Raw genomic sequence first — 6,893 nt, 5'->3', positions numbered from 1 at the left:
TAGGGAAGAGCGTGAATGCAGTCCCCCACTATCACAAATTATGACAGTCGAGTTTCCCACATTTGGGGAAATCGCAGGGGTCAGCACATCCAGAGTGCAATGGATAAACCTCGCCCTGGGGAAACAACCTTCATGATCATGGTATCTTCCCTGCCAGGTAAGTATGCGAATATTTTCTTTTTTTTTTTTTTCACTTAAAAATTTTTTTCTCTTTATTTGAATATCTTGATTACATAAATGATTGTGATAAGGTTTCAGTCATATAAAGATCACCCCTCTTCACCAGTGCAACATTCCCGCCACCAAAGTCCCAAATCTCCCTCCATCCCACCCCACCCCCGCCTGTACTCCAGACAGGCTTTCCAGTTCCCTCATTCATTCACTTGATTATGGTAGTTCTCAGTGTAGTTATTTCTATAACTGTGCTCACCACTCTTGTGGTGAGCTTCATGGAGTGAGCTGGTGTTCCAGCTCTCCTCTAATTGTCTCTGAGGATTGTTACAAAAATGACTTTTATTTTTCTTAAAACCCATAGATGAGTGAGACTATTCTGCATCTCTCTCTCTCTCCCTCTGACTTATTTCACTGAGCATGATAGATTCCATGTACATCCATGTATAGGAAAATTTCATGACTTCATCTCTCCTGACGGCTGCATAATATTCCATTGTGTATATGTACCACAGTTTCTTTAGCCATTCATCTGTTGAAGGGCATCTTGGTTGTTTCCAGAGCCTGGCTATTGTGAATAGTGCTGCAATAAATATAGGTGTGAGGAAGGGGTTTTTGTATTGTATTCTTGTGCTCCTAGGGTATATCCCTAGGAGTGGAATAGCTGGGTCGAATGGGAGCTCAATTTCCAGTTTTTGAAGAAACCTCCATATCGCTTTCCATAGAGGCTGTACTAGACGGCATTCCCACCAGCAGTGGATAAGAGTTCCTTTCTCTCCACATCCCCGCCAGCACTGATTGTTCTCATTCTTTGTGATGTGCGCCAATCTCTGTGGTGTGAGGTGGTATCTCATCGTTGTTTTGATTTGCATCTCTCTGATGATTAGTGATGAGGAGCATTTTTTCATGTGTCTTTTGGCCATTTGTATTTCTTTTTTATCAAAGTGTCTGTTCATTTCTTCTCCCCATTTTTTGATGGGATTAGATGTTTTTTTTTTGTAAAGTTCTGTCAGTGCCCTGTATATTTTGGATATTAGCCCCTTATCTGAAGGATGTTGGGTGAATAGTTTCTCCCACTCAGTGGGTGACTCTTGCATCCTGGGCACTATTTCTTTTGAGGTGCAGAAGCTTTTCAGTTTAATGTATTCCCATCTGTTAATCTCTGCTTCCACTTGTTTGGAAAGTGCAGTTTCCTCCTTGAAGATACCTTTAGTCTCAATGTCATGGAGTGTTTTACCGACATGTTGTTCTATATACCTTATGGTATCTGGTCTGATATCAAGGTCTTTAATCCATTTGGATTTTACTTTCGTACATGATGTTAACTGGGGGTCTATGTTCGCTTTTTTGCAAGTCACTAACCAGTTCTGCCAGCACCACTTGTTGAAGAGATTTTCTCTGCTCCACTTAGGATTTCTTGCTCCTTTGTCAAAAATTAGGTAATTGTATGCCTGGGGAATGTTCTCTGAGAACTCAAGCCTATTCCACTGATCTGAGGGTCTGTCTTTATTCCAATACCATGCTGTTTTAATAACTATTGCTTTGTAGTACAGTTTAAAGTTGGGGAAAGTAATGCCTCCCATTTTCCTTTTCCCTAGGAGTGCTTTAGCTATTCGAGGATGTTTATTGTTCCAGATGAACTTGATAAGTGTTTGATCCACTTCTTTGAAGAATGTCATGGGTATTTTTAAGGGGATCGCATTAAATCTGTATAATGCTTTGGGGAGTATTGCCATTTTAATGATGTTAATCCTGCCAAGCCATGAGCAGGGTAAGTGTTTCCATTTCCGTGTGTCCTCTCTTATTTCTTGGAGCAGGGCTTTATAGTTTTCTTTGTATAGGTCCTTCACATCTTTGGTCAAGTTGACTCCAAGATATTTGAGTTTGTGTGGCACTATTGTGAATGGGATTGCTTTCCTGACTTCCATCTCTTCCCTATTATTGGTGTATAAAAAGGCCATTGATTTCTGTAGGTTGATTTTGTAGCCTGCCACCTTGCTATATGAATCTATTATTTCTAGAAGCTTTTTGGTAGAGTCTTTAGGGTTTTCTAAGTAGAGTATCATGTCATCTGCAAACAATGAGAGTTTGACTTCTTCCTTTCCTATCTGAATTCCCTTGATATCTTTTTCTTGCCTGATCGCTATAGCAAGGACTTCCAGTACTATATTGAAGAGGAGTGGTGAGAGAGGACAGCCTTGTCTTGTACCCGAATTTAGAGGAAAGGCTTTTAGTTTTTCTCCATTGAGGATAATATTTGCCACTGGCTTGTGGTAGATGGCTTCAACTAGATTGAGAAAGGTTCCTTCCATTCCCATCTTGCTGAGAGTTTTGATCAAGAATGGGTGTTGGACCTTATCAAATGCTTTCTCTGCATCTATTGATATGATCATGTGATTTTTATTTTTCTTGTTGTTGATGTTGTGTATGATGTTAATAGATTTACGGATGTTAAACCATCCTTGCATTCCTGGGATGAAGCCTACTTGGTCGTAGTGTATGATCTTCTTGATGATGCATTGGATCCTATTTGCCAGGATTTTGTTGAAGATCTTTGCATCAGCATTCATCAGGGATATTGGTCTGTAATTTTCTTTTTTGGCAGCGTCTCTGTCTGGTTTTGGTATCAAGGTAATGTTGGCTTCATAGAAGCTGTTTGGGAGAGTTCCCTTTTTTTCAATTTCATGGAAGAGTCTGGCTAGGATTAGTAGTAGCTCCTCTTGAAAGATTTGAAAAAATTCATTAGGAAAACCATCTGGGCCTGGGCTTTTCTTTTTGGGCAGATGTTTGATTACAGTTTCAATTTCCTCAGTAGTGATGGGGGTGTTTAGATATGCTACATCCTCCTTACTTAAATGTGGAAGGTTATAAGTGTCCAAGAATTTTTCCATTTCTTCTAGGTTCTCATGTTTTGTAGCATAAAGTTTCTCAAAGTAGCCTCTGATTATCCTTTGGATCTCTGCAATTTCTGTTGTGATCTCCCCCTTTTCATTTCTAATACGGGTTATCAGATTTCTCTCTCTCTCTTTCTTTGTGAGTTTTGCCAATGGTCTATCAATCTTGTTTATTTTTTCAAAGAACCAGCTTCTGCTTTCGTTGATCTTTCGGATTGCTTTTTGGTTTTCCACTTCATTGAGTTCCGCTTTCAGCTTTATTATTTCCTTCTGTCTCCCTATTTTTGGTTCATTCTGTTGGTCATTTTCTAATTGTTTAAGCTGCACCATTAAGTTATTCAGGTATGCTCCTTCTTCCTTCCTGATGTGTGCTTGTAGAGCTATAAATTTTCCTCTCAGGACTGCTTTTGCTGTGTCCCATAAATTCTGGCAGTTTGTGTCTTCATTATCATTTGTTTCCAGGAAAGTTTTGATTTCCTTTTTGATTTCATCTCGGACCCACTGGTTGTTCAGTAGCAGGGTGTTTAATTTCCAATTATTAAAGTTTTTCTTCTGTGTGGCTTTGTAGTTCACATCTAATTTCAGAGCCTTGTGGTCAGCAAAGGTAGCCTGCAAGATTTCTATCCTCTTGATTTTATGGAGGTATGTTTTATGTGTCAGCATGTAGTCTATTCTGGAGAATGACCCATGTACATTGGAAAAGAATGTGTATCCAGGTTTTTTGGGATGGAGTGTCCTGTATATATCTACTAGTCCTCTTTATTCCATAACACTTTTCAGGGCTAGTATGTTTTTGTTGGGTTTCAGTCTGGTTGACCTATCAAGTGTTGATAGGGCTGTGTTGAAGTCTCCCACAATGATTGTGTTATTATTGATTTCTTCTTTCAGATTTGTCAGTAATTGTATTAGATAATTTGCTGGTCTCTCATTGGGTGCATATATGTTTAATAGTCTGATTTCTTCCTGTTGCACATATCCCTTGATTAGTACATAGTGTCCATCTTTGTCCCTTACCACTTTTCTGAGTATAAAGTTGGTGTCATCTGATATTAATATGGCCACCCCAGCTTTTTTCAGGGTGTTGTTTGCTTGGATAATTTTCTTCCAACCTTTGATTTTGAGTCTATGTTTGTTCTGAATATTCAGATGTGTTTCTTGTAGGCAGCAGAAGGTTGGATTCATCTTTTTGACCCATTTTGCCACTCTGTGTCTTTTAATTGGTGAATTTAGTCCATTGACATTGAGGGAGATGATTGTCATAGGATTTAATGTCATCTTTGTAGATAAGTTTGCTGTGTTTGTTGGTCTCTCTTGTCTTAGAGTAGACCTGTCAGTTTTTCCTTTAAGGCTGGTTTATCATCTGTGAAGTTTCTGAGCTGTTGTTTATCCGTGAAGCTGTGTATTCTTCCTCCAAACCTGAATGTGAGTCGGGCTGGGTGCAGTATTCTTGGGGAGGCATTCATTTCATTCAATCTTGTCACAATATCCAACCACTGTCTTCTGGCCTTGAGAGTTTCTTGTGACATGTCTGCTGTAAGTCTTAGGGATGCTCCTTTGAATGTAATTTCCCTTTTTGATCTTGCTGCTTTCAGTATTCTATCCCTATCTATGGGATTTGTCATTGTAACGAGGATGTGTCTTGGGGTGTTTTTCTTTGGGTCTCTTTTAGCTGGTATTCTTCGGGCATGCAGTATTTGATTGCATGTAGGCTTTAATTCTGGGAGTATCTCTTTGATGATGTCTTTGACAGTTGATTCTTCTTGGAGATCTCCTTCCTGGGTTTCTGGGACTCCAATGATTCTTATGTTGTTTCTGTTGAGTTTATCAAAGACTTCTATTTTCATCTCTTCGCATGCCTTGAGTACATTTTCCATTGCCTGTTCGTTTGTCTTAATGTTCTTTTCCAATTTCTTCTGTTGTGTTGAGCTTTTCTGCATCTCATCTTCCAGTACTCCGATTCTCTCCTCAGCTGTTGATACCCTGTTGGCGAGGCTATCCATTGTGGTTTTCAGTTGAGCAACCGTATTTTTCAGATCTGTTATTTCAGTTTGGAGTTTTCTGATTTCTGTTTTTGTGTTCTCTTCAGATCGATCTATGCTCTTTTTGAGGTCTACAAACATATTCCATATTTCTACTCTAAACTCCTTATCTGAAAGGTTAATCAGGTGGTTGTAATTTATTAGATCAACCGAGCTTTCGTCTTCATTCTCTATCGATGGTGTTTGCCTGCGAGTTTTCCCCATTGTCACGCTTGTAGTGTGGTTTTTCCTGCGTGTTGTGGTGGGGTTCATTGATTAGGAAGAGTTTGCGGCTGCAAAGGGAAGCGAAGCGGCTGAGCGCTTCTGCTGCCTCTAGTTGCAAGTCCTCAGAGTGAACAAAGGCAGGGCAGGGCAGAGCGATCCCGCAGCCCCAGAATGCAGCTGCTCACCAGCTTCAAAATGCAGTTTTTTAGTGGTGCACTCTCTAGGCCCCTGAGGATACCTTCGGAAGTTCAGAAGCACAGTTTCAGGCAGACAGAGATAGGAGTTTTCCCCGAAGTCCTCAGAGTGAACAAAGGCAGGGCAGGGCAGAGCGATCCCGCGGCCCCAGAATGCAGGCACTCACCAGCTTCAAAATGCAGTTTTTTAGTGGTGCACTCTCTAGGCCCCTGAGGATACCTTCGGAAGTTCAGAAGCACAGTTTCAGGCAGACAGAGATAGGAGTTTTCCCCGAAGTCCTCAGAGTGAACAAAGGCAGGGCAGGGCAGAGCGATCCCGCGGCCCCAGAATGCAGGCACTCACCAGCTTCAAAATGCAGTTTTCTGGGGGGTGCGCTCCCTAGGCCCCTGAGGAAACCTTCGGAAGTTCAGAAGCACAGTTTCAGGCAAGACAGAGATAGGAGTTTTCCCCGAAGTCCTCAGAGTGAACAAAGGCATGGCAGGGCAAAGCGATTCCACGGCCCCAAAATGCAGGCACTCACCAGCTTCAAAATGCAGTTTTTTTGGGGGTGCGCTCCCTAGGCCCCTGAGGAAACCTTCAGAAGTTCAGAAGCACAGTTTCAGGCAGACAGAGATAGGAGTTTTCCCCAAAGTCCTCAGAGTGAACAAAGGCAGGGCAGGGCAGAGCGATCCCACGGCCCCAGAATGCAGGCACTCACCAGCTTCAAAATGCAGTTTTTTTGGGGGGTGCGCTCCCTAGGCCCCTGAGGAAACCTTCGGAAGTTCAGAAGCACAGTTTCAGGCAGACAGAGATAGGAGTTTTCCCCGAAGTCCTCAGAGTGAACAAAGGCAGGGCAGGGCAAAGCGATTCCGCGGCCCCAGAATGCAGGCACTCACCAGCTTCAAAATGCAGTTTTTTTGGGGGTGCGCTCCCTAGGCCCCTGAGGAAACCTTCGGAAGTTCAGAAGCACAGTTTCAGGCAGACAGAGATAGGAGTTTTCCCCGAAGTCCTCAGAGTGAACAAAGGCAGGGCAGGGCAGAGCGATTCCGCGGCCCCAGAATCGCGAATATTTTCTGAGTATCTTTTCCTCTGTGTTGATCAAAGTTATAGATCCATGATTCTATTTTAATGTGGCTTTTCTGTCTTCTTTTGGTATTCATGTGATGTTATCTTCATGATTTAGCATAGATTCTATCTAGAGATTTAAAGGAATTCACTGGTGAATCCACCTGGGCATGGGCTTTTATTTTTGGAAACCTTTTAATTTTCATTTTAATTTCCTCTATCTAGATAGGTCTGTTCAAGTATTCCAGATCATCTTGTTTCAAGCTTGAGAGGACTCTGAGAGTATAGAAAAGTATTCATTTCTTTCAAGTACTTTTGTTTTGTAGCATAAAGTTTCTCAAAATCA

General features: G+C 41.6%; 1 non-coding gene across 1 annotated transcript; it reads right to left on the bottom strand.

Moving 5' to 3' along the window:
- LOC126002813 (U1 spliceosomal RNA) lies at positions 1-165 on the bottom strand. The gene has a single exon (XR_007493442.1). It is a non-coding gene; the product is annotated as a U1 spliceosomal RNA (small nuclear RNA).
- Positions 166-6,893: the final 6,728 nt, after the last annotated feature.

This window comes from Suncus etruscus, chromosome 2 (assembly GCF_024139225.1).
Source record: "Suncus etruscus isolate mSunEtr1 chromosome 2, mSunEtr1.pri.cur, whole genome shotgun sequence".
NCBI classification, from domain to species: domain Eukaryota; kingdom Metazoa; phylum Chordata; class Mammalia; order Eulipotyphla; family Soricidae; genus Suncus; species Suncus etruscus.
Note: the sequence above shows the minus strand (reverse complement) of the source record. Positions and strands in the feature narration are given on the sequence as shown.